A 9,983-nucleotide genomic window follows, 5' to 3' on the forward strand; every position below is an offset into this window, starting at 1 on the left:
AAGATATCTAACATTTCGTTAATAATTAATTTACAAGATAAATGAAGTTTCGTTATTAATTAATTAACGAGTTGCTTATTCACTCGTTAATAATTAATTTACAAAACTAATAGCCTCTTATTAATAATTAATGTACGACACATTGGCCTCTTGCCGGTACCTCTATATATTTTATTTACGAGTTCTAAAGCCCCTCGTAGATAGCTAGCTAGCTATATATATATATATATATATATATATATATATATATATATATATATATTTGTATAATAAATGTATTCTGATGCCTAATCATTCACATATATAACTTGGCCACAGTTTCAACTAAACAATAATATAAAATGCTAAAAATGTACACTTAATGCCAATACCAAAAATAATCCATGTTTAAATTCACCATTAAACATATCAAAAGAGTAAGGTATTAATTTACAATTCATTATTAATTGTTCAACATGCCAAAATTAAAAAGAAAATTCAATATTTTCCAAAAATAGATATCAATCTTCACATTGTTTATTAATTCCTGGCGCAAGTTAACTTCCACTTTTTCACACTTCCTCCACCTCGTTGTCCATTGTACAAAATTCAAGTACGTACCTACATCACACAAGTCTTAATTTTAGTATGATAATAATGTATATGAAGTAATGATAAAATGCTAGTTTTCTATTACTCTCTAAAATATTTACCAAGGTGTGAACATAAAAAATAGAGTCCCACACTTTGAGAAGCCAACAATCAAAAACCCCAAAAAAGAAACATGCAATCCGCATGCCCATGCTTTGCCAAGGACTCAACTCCGTCATTCAATCGGTCAATTCCAGATAGAACAAAAAGGTCAAAAAAGGGCAAACACCCCGCAAGTGTAAGTTCCGTGTCTACAACTTGATTACCAGGAATGTCAACTGCCAATAAAGGTTTAGACATAGAATGTAAGAAACATAACTATTATGCTCTTTTAAATCTCTAAGGCATATTGATAGTTTGACATCAAATAAAAAATAACAACTTGAACATGGAACAAATATAGTTAATAGTTGTAAACTAACAATAAAGCTAAACTCATGCTAATAATTTGTTCAAAATGACATATTTGAGAACTCATTGGCTTTAACATAATATATTACAAGAAAAACATATTGGAAAACTTATTAGAATCATATCAACAAGTGAAATTTCTGTATAACATACAAGTTACCAACAGTGGGTTGGTATGAAGTATGTTGGGGTGGATCGAGACCGCATTATAAGAAAATTGATATTTTATGACTTTAATTGACGACATTCAAAAAAAACAAGCCATCTATATGCTAATTCACAAATTATTTTTCCAGCAAGTCATTAAAAGCTAAAAAAAATGGTTATATTGACGGCTTGCACTTAATTTTCCTTTCAAGTTTCTTTTTAAGGCCGGCATTTTCTATTATAACGACTTGTATGCTATATCATTAATATTGGGCCCAAAATTTCTTTAAAGATTGCCACTTTCCCTCAAATATTTGGGCCAAAATTTATTTAAAGACCCACTTTTCCTCCTATATGACTTTAAAAAAATAAAATAAAATAAAAAATTCCCTCACTATAAGCCTAGTACACACGATTGTTTCTTTTCCCTTTGTAAATCCTAAATTTCATCCAGTTTCAGTAAAGTCCCTAATCTACTCCATCAGAGAAAAAAATTAAGACATGAAATTGACAAGTGAAAAAGGTCGGAATGAGACGGGTCTATATCCAGGGAAAGCTTGAACTCAATTCCAGTTTCAGTACTTTGTTTTCTTTTGTTATAGCTTGTGGAGAGGGCGTTAATATGAAAGTGGACAGAGGATCAACGTCGTCACCTCTTTCTCAGCTTCCACTGGGTAAAGACCACTGATAGAGCTACAACTTCTTCAGGTTAGACCCTTGTGCTCTTTTATGCTTATTTCTGTGAATTATTTTGAAATGTTAATTGGAAGGATGTAAATATATATATTCTGTACAAATCATTACAAGTTTAGATTCCAAGGGTTTCTTTATTTTTGTTGATTCAGGTCAATCGGATGTGTTTGATAATGGGTCATCCGGAGATAATTATGAGGATTCAATGTTTGATATTGAGAACCTTAAAAGGTCTGAGCTATCAAAATTTTGTACACTACACATATGCTACTCCTCTATGACCAGCATATGATATTGAAGTTGTACATTTCACATTTGTTGGAAATATATTTTTGTCCAAATTCCACCTTGTTCTTCACATTTCAAATATTTTTAAGGTGATATCAAACTTTTTGAAACACCTGTATCCATAGTTAGGTTGTTGTATTCTCCATAGACACGAATGTTTTGCCTACTTTTATATATATATTCATGGTAACTGACACACATTTATTCCACATCCATGATTCCAAGTTGAAGTGGGTGAAGGATTATAATGATATGTGCATATTATATTTTATTAAATGAGATACTTTTCACAAATTATGTTCAAATTTTGATGGACGACTGATTATAATATTGAATATAGTCCAAACAATCACAACCTTAGCTTCGAAATAGGGCAGCCAAATGTTTCAACTAATAGAAAAAATAGGATTTGTAGAAAATTCTATGTTATGATTGACTATCTAAAAACTTCATCACCTAAGCGGAATTATTTACTTTTTTTATTTATTCTTTCATCGAAAGTTTCAGAAGATGCATACACCCAACCTTGACCTCCATGGACTCTGTTAAGAAAAAACATAGAGATGGGAGCAGATTATTTGTCAATTCAATATGACACTAGTTTTCTGTAAGGCTTCTCTTTCCAATGCCAGATCACTTCAAAATATTTTCAAAATTTTTGGTGATGCTTCTGGATTGCAGATCAACTATCAGAAAACTAGTGTCATTTTTTCTAAATCAGTTCGAAGAAAAAGATCTATTCTTGTTTTGCTTCAATGTAAGGAAGAGACTTTGCCCTTAAAATATTTGGGTATTCCTCTGTGTTCTTCAAGTTTAAAGAGGTCTCATTGTGCTGTTCTTATGGATAAAATTGCAAAAAAGATCAATGTTTGGAGTAACAGTTTGTTATCAGTTGCAGGAAAGGCAGAACTAGTAAAGACAGTTTTTACTCCTATTTCTTTATACTGGTGTATGGTGTTTCCACTGCCTGTAGCTATTCTAAATGACATTCAAAAGTTGTGTAGAAACTTCATTTGGGGTAGTAGAGATAATCAGAAGAAATTTCATCTTATGAGCTGGGATTTGATGTGCCGTCCTAAATTTGAAGGTGGTCTGGGTATTCGAAAGCTTCTTGATTTGCAGACAGCCTCTCAATGTGTCTTAGCTTGGGATTATCTTTTAAGCAGACAGGAGGATTTGGGTTCTTTGGTTCAAGAACAAGTACTCTTCTCAATCATCATATTGGAATGCTATTGGAATACAGTCCCTGAGTTATCACATTCCATACTCTGGAAGAATTCGATTAGTATTAGGAATGTAATGCTTCTTAATGTCAATTTTTCAATTGGTACTGGGCAAGTTTTTAAGCTTCTGACAGATCCTTGGTAAAGGTCAGACATTAATTCAGAAATTTGGTCATAGAATTATTAGAGGGCTCGGGTTCTCTTAGGAGGTTCCTTTGTCTAATCTAATGGATAATGGAGGATGGAATTTGGATATACTTTAAGTTGATAATTTCAGGATTATTAAGGATTATATTCCAACTTTTTCTATTCATGACAGAGCTGATCGTTTTCTTTGGGCTGGAGGTTCTTTCTCCTTCAAACATGCTTGGTAGAAGTGTAGAATTTCTTATCTTGAGGAGGATTGGTCTAAGTTATGTTGGGGAAAAGCAAGGCCACGGTGGTCTGTTCATGGAGTCTTTGTGTTTCAAGATAGGCTTTCTTCTATGATTAATTTACAGAGGAGGAAAGTGAATTTAGCTCCAAGGTACATTCTTTGTCTTCACAATATTGATTCCAGAAATCACTTATCTGGAAATGGATGATGGCTGATACAATGGGATAGAGGGTTGATTTTTCTTCATTCACATTGGAAGATTTAATGCACTGGTTTTCTCAACAATCCAGTAAGATGTTATATACTATTTGTGTTGTTGCTCTTTAGAGTATTTGGCAAGAACGAAATAGAAGACTTCATGCTCACTCATCTAGGACTCCTCAGGAAACTGCAAGGCAAATTTTAGTGGAAGTACTAGATATTTATAATGTTGTTATTCAAGATTTTTTTCAACTAGCATATTTTTGTTTTCTTTTACTTTATTACTGATATTTTTCTCTTTATATTATGTCAAGATCAGTTCCATCATTTTCTGAGGGTATGCCCTCTGACTTCTTGTAAATATTTATTTTTCTTTTTATATACAAACCCCATTTATGAAAAAATAATAATAATAATAATTAGGGATTAATTTTTTAAGTTCATGGATTTGAGGATTTCTAATTCAAGAACCATACTACTAAAACTATTTAGGCATTTGATGAATAAAGAAAACCATTGTAATTGTAGCAACAAGATTATGAGCTCAGTTTTTGTATTTGTAATTTGTCTTGGCATAATTGATCTAATAATGAAAATCTCTGCTTGCATCTCAAAAAAAAAAAATAGAGGTTCAAAATTTTAAATGCTCATTTTGGAATGAAAATTGTCTCTCTCCAATCACTTACTAAAACCTTGATGGATCCAAAAGATAACTGCTAAAGTTTTTAAAATTTGAAGTACAATAAGGCATCAGTAGAACACAAGCAATCACTGACATGTGACCCTCAGGTATGAAGTATAAGTTACACTTGCTCGGATGTTAATTCCTCGAGAGCCTATGTAAACATTAATATATAGGAAAAGTATCATTGAAGTGATGGAGCACTTCTTTACAATCCCAAACAACTCAAGAAAAGGTAGAAATTGTGTACTAGCAACCATGTAGAATCATAAGAGCATAAAAAGCATAGTTATTATGACCTAAATAAATTGCTCCATCTGTGACTATTTCAGAAGATAAAACTTCTAGCAACGATATCTTTGGAAATGACATGATGCAGATCTCACCTTATAAACAAAAGCAGTTGCTGAAAGCTTTGCTATTCGTGCGGATTTGAAGACTCCAACAGGATCCACATGCTTGCTCTCCTGTTGGACAGATGCATATGAACATTATATTTTATAACAGAAGCATGCAACAAACTTTGGAGTTAAACTATGTTCCTTATAACGAACAATAGGAGTGTATAAAGTCAACTCAACAAAGTCTTCCCAACAAATTAAGGTCAGTAACATGCTAAATGAAAGTTTGACCAAAAGTTCTATGTTAACCATCTATCTAATGCAATCCCACCCCTATTTCTCTAAAAAAAAAAGGAGCAGCACATTAGATCCTGGTAAGTACTTTCTATGTATGCTCTTTAGCCCTTCTTGTGTAATTTAATACAAAAATAGAAATTAATTTGCCTTGCTTATGTGCTTGTTCATTGGATTGAGTGTGTAAAAGATGCTTCTCAGATAGACCTACAAAAACTTTCTTGGTCAGATGTCGTGTGGTCTTAGTCCACACAGTTTCATCCATACAAATAATGAAGATGAATATCTTTACCTCTTTAAATGTGCCACACCCAATAAAAGAGCTTAACTACTGAGGATTGCCATGAATGTTAACAATAACGCTATAAGATATCCATAAAAAAATACAAGGAACATTTAGCTGACAAATTCTTTAACAATAATGAGGTTTTAATGATAGAGTATTAATGATGTGCTTCAAGAGGTTACCAAAGGCTTCACTAGAATGCACTTTTTTTGCACTTCGGAGCCAATATCAGAATGCTTGATTTTTCTTCCAAGAGCAATGGCCTGTAACTTCACAATTCCCAGCATACAGTGTAGAGTAGAAACAACTTGTCTCCTCACCAAGTGCCCATGAACAAGCGCCTGCAACCTTATTATTCCTTTGAGGGCCCGAAATGCTCGGCGAGCCTTCACATAGAATGCTTATATATATCTGGCATACCCTCGACAAGTGAATGCCACCAAAGTTCATATATAAAAAACAAGAGCATATGTAAAAAATATTTTAAATTCTCAAAATTTAAGTAATGTAATAGAGTAAGTAATCAGAGCCAGTTGGCAGGAGCAACTTGTTTTGAAGGTTAGCAAAATTACTATTTGAGGGTTTAACAAATCCTTTATTTCTATTCCTTTTCATTTCCTTATCTTACAAACTTTTAACCAACCATGAAATAAGCTCTCCCCTCTCATTTCCTTTCATTTTCTTTCCTTCGAACTATTGAATTTAAAAGCACTTTAAATGCCTGTATAGAAAGGTACTCATCGCCACCAAAGCACACAAAGAATTATTTGCCACTAAATCAAGTAGCACATAAATTTCATGCGTAGATCTAACGGTCAACAATGCATAAAAGAGATAACATTACACGAAATTTTTCACTAGTATGTTATTGTGCAGGAGTTAATATTAGCACTTCATGGAACACGCCTAGTAATTAATAAACCCGTAGCCCAGCAAAGCCAACAAAAAAATAACTTCATAATACTACTTTGAGCCAAAGAGAAGTACCAAATAACCCCTAAAAACAGATTATGCTTTCATGGCAGCTTGTTCTTGTCTGATTCTTTCAGGATCTTGGTACGTTCTGTCTTTCTCTCTCTCTCGAATGTTCTTTCTGTCCCTCTCTCTTACTTAATCCTGGTTTGAACTTCAGGTTCAGGAAATACAGTTGACAACATCACTTGACCAGGAAAGAATAAAGAAGGCATTGCAGATAGTACTGGGGAATAAATTTCCGATTAAAGCAAAAGAGGATATATATATATGCTCACTTGATATTCAGGGACTAAAACGGCGCTTTAAGGCTATTTGCAAGGTCTTTGATGATTTTTTTGAGAAGATTATTGATGAGCATGCTCAAGCTAGAACCAAGGCCAAACCAAGGACTTCGTTGATATCATGTTAGCCTACATGGGATCTCAAGAAGCCAAGTATCAAATGGATCGTTCCTGTGTCCAAGCCATTATGCTAGTAACTTGATTAATTGAACATTTATATCAATTTTGTACTTCACCTTCTACCCCACAAATATTTTTCAAGTAAATAGATTTTAAGCAAATTGTGTTTCAAATTCTGTCCATATGTTTTATTGTCATCCTTATTAGTAAGAAATTCTAAAGTTTTAATTTAACTCAAAATATATAAGCGAACTAAGGCCTTCTTGATAATTCAAAAGTCCTTAATGATATTGTCTTTATAAAAGATATTTTGTTAGAAAAAATTTAGGAGAAAAAGACGTTTGGCAATGCAATCTTAAATATATTTTAATTTTTTTTTCTTTCTAATATTATATCTTATCATTAATAATTATTGCAAGTCTCTAATATAAATTGCAAAGGCAGCAGTGGGGTTGGCAATAGTGGTCATAGCGGTAACAATAGCCGTGGTGGCGACAGTAATTTTAGTAGCGATGAAGGAACAAAGGACCAAGAGAAAATATAACGAACCAAGAGAAAATATAGTACATTTTTTTCGATCTTTGAAATGTATATTGACAAATTAATAAAATAAAAAAATTACTTAAACATAAAATTTGGCTTTCTAAAATGAGTTCCTAAAAGCAACATTTTTTTAACTTCTTTAAAGTGGACATTCTATGGCTCCTTTATTTTTAAGGAATTTAAAAGACTCACCAAATGGTCAATAACCCAACTTTGTACAAGCCTCTCCACCCTAAAGTGGAGATGGGGAGTTTGAGCCTCCATGAAGTTATGGGTGTACTTGGGCATGCTCCTTAGGTTCGGACTGAACTAGATTTTCGGTCATTTTCATGTTCATGTGTTTCAGTTGTATTTTAATTTTTTTTTTTGAACCCTTAAGTTTAGAAAAAATTCTTTTCAGGACATGCTTGTAGCTGGAATCGACACTACAGCAACAACAATAGAGTGGGCACTCTCAAAACTCTTAAAACATCCGCAAGTACTGGATGAAAAAAATCCAGAAAGAGTTGGAAGGAGTGGTGGGCATGGACAGATTGGTGGAGGATATATATATATATATATATTACATGAATGCAAATAAAAACTGAAACCCAATCAATAATGAAATAGAAAACAAACAAACCCAAATCCGGTCACAACCAAAGCAAATTCAACAAATAAAATCGACAATAAACCAGACAAAAAAATATGCATGTGTTAACCCTAAAAATGTTTAGGAAATAGGGATTGAAGAAAACCCTTAAAATGTTTGAGAAAGAGGGATTGCAGATTACCTAAAAAATGAAGTTAAGTCCGGATCCTCGGTTCTAAAGAGTAAAGAGAGGGTTGAACTCTATGTTGGTCAAGGTAGATATTGGTTGAGATCGCTCAACCCTCCTATTCGTGTCGAACCAGAAGATGCAGTCTTCACACAACGGACCTTCTGCTGAATCTGATTTCTTGAAGTGAGACCAGATGATATCGATAATGGAAGAAACAAAAGGATTAAGGCATTTTGGGAGACTGGCTGGGCGTTGTCGGCAGAGTAAGCAACAAGGTCATGGAGTAGCGCTCGTGGGATAGAAAGAAGGGCTCGTGGGAAATAAAGAAGGGTCGGGCTGGTGGGAAAGAAAGAAGGCTGAGCTTGTGGTCTGTGTTGGTGACGTGGAAAAAAGGCCTTTTGGCGGGCTATTCATTGTTGCTATTTCGCGCGCGCAGGAGACCGAAAGTGAGGGCAGGATTTTTATTTTTATTTTTATTTTCGTATTCACAGGAGGAAATTATTCCCTTAAAAATATTTATCTGCAAGTGACTTTTTCCCCTTTAAGTGAGGGCAGGATTTTTATTTATTTTTTTTTTATTTTCATATTCACAGGAGGAAAATACTCCCTTGAAAATATATTTATCTACGAGTGGCTTTTTTCCTGTTAAAGTTGAATCAATCTTCCGTAAATATATGTAAACATTAACGGGCCCTTTAAACTCCCGTGAAAATGGTTTTTAACGAGGATTCTATTAACATCCCATGAAAACATGACCCTTTATGTGTAAAAAGGGGCTTCTACGAGAAAAAATAAAAGATACTGTAAATGCTACCTCGTAAATGCCCACTTTTCTTAAAGTGTGTATGGTAGCTATCTTAACCTACCCTCATTGCCATATATTACCTTATATGGTAATAAGGGTTAAGATAGCTATAATACAAGGTAATATTATATGTGGTAATGATATATTATAGAATATATTCTAACGATACATGGTAACAATATATTATAGAATATATTCTAACAGCCCCCCTCAAAATCAAGGTGGGTTATATGAAGCCATCTTGAGTTTGACTATAATCCTTTCACCCTGATGTAACTGACGTGGCACCGATATTAACGTGGTTGATGACATAACAACTGAAGTGGCAGGTGACTTGGCACTACTGTTGGCTCTTCTGCTGCATGCCAACTAATGTGGTAGGTGATGTGGCACAACTACTGGCACCGTTGCAGAATGTGTCTGACGTTGCACCAATGCTGACATATCAGGTGACGTAGGGTGGATCTGTGAAGATCTTGGAGGTAGGTGCGGAGTGTGAATAGGTGATGAATTTGTGAAGATTCACTGCATTGAAGGTGCGTGTTAGTGTATAATGACCATTGATGGCGCATGGTGGCATGGTGACGAAGCTGATCCAACACGTTTAAGGTGTGGAATTACCGCTGGTGCGTGTGAAAGTGTATAGAAGAGTGGGATTACCACTTGAGGTGCATAGTGGTGCGGTAATGGAGTTGATCCGACACGTTAAGCATCTCTGAACGAGGCATCTCGTTAAACAACGAGGTTTCCCTATACGGGGCATCCCTAGGCGGGGCTTCTCTAAATGAGGTATCTCGTTGGGTTTCCAGAAGAAAGACTTAGACAACGAGGCTTCCCTGGACAGGACATATGGATATCTCATTAAACAATGAGGCTTTCCTATGCGGGGCATCTCTAGGTAAGGCTTCTCTAAATGAGGTATCTCG

At 34.3% G+C, this 9,983-nt stretch overlaps 1 long non-coding RNA gene across 6 annotated transcripts; it reads right to left on the reverse strand.

The window, feature by feature from the left end:
• Window positions 1–368: 368 nt before the first annotated feature.
• LOC132283644 (uncharacterized) lies at window positions 369–8,638 on the reverse strand. Of its 6 annotated transcripts, none has more exons than XR_009472073.1 (7): window positions 8,265–8,638; window positions 6,823–6,999; window positions 6,560–6,698; window positions 5,755–5,983; window positions 5,038–5,118; window positions 693–908; window positions 369–600 (listed from the first exon to the last, which is right to left on the reverse strand). It is a non-coding gene; the product is annotated as an uncharacterized LOC132283644 (long non-coding RNA). The 6 variants fall into 6 exon arrangements; XR_009472074.1 differs by having other exon boundaries at window positions 6,560–6,688; window positions 6,823–6,957; window positions 8,265–8,636; XR_009472072.1 differs by having other exon boundaries at window positions 6,823–6,957; window positions 8,265–8,636.
• Between the last annotated feature and the right edge of the window lie 1,345 nt (window positions 8,639–9,983).

Source organism: Cornus florida, unplaced genomic scaffold (genome assembly GCF_030987335.1).
Source record: "Cornus florida cultivar Cherokee Brave unplaced genomic scaffold, ASM3098733v1 CherokeeBrave_3.0.0_Hap2_Chr11, whole genome shotgun sequence".
Classification (NCBI taxonomy): Eukaryota; Viridiplantae; Streptophyta; class Magnoliopsida; order Cornales; family Cornaceae; genus Cornus; species Cornus florida.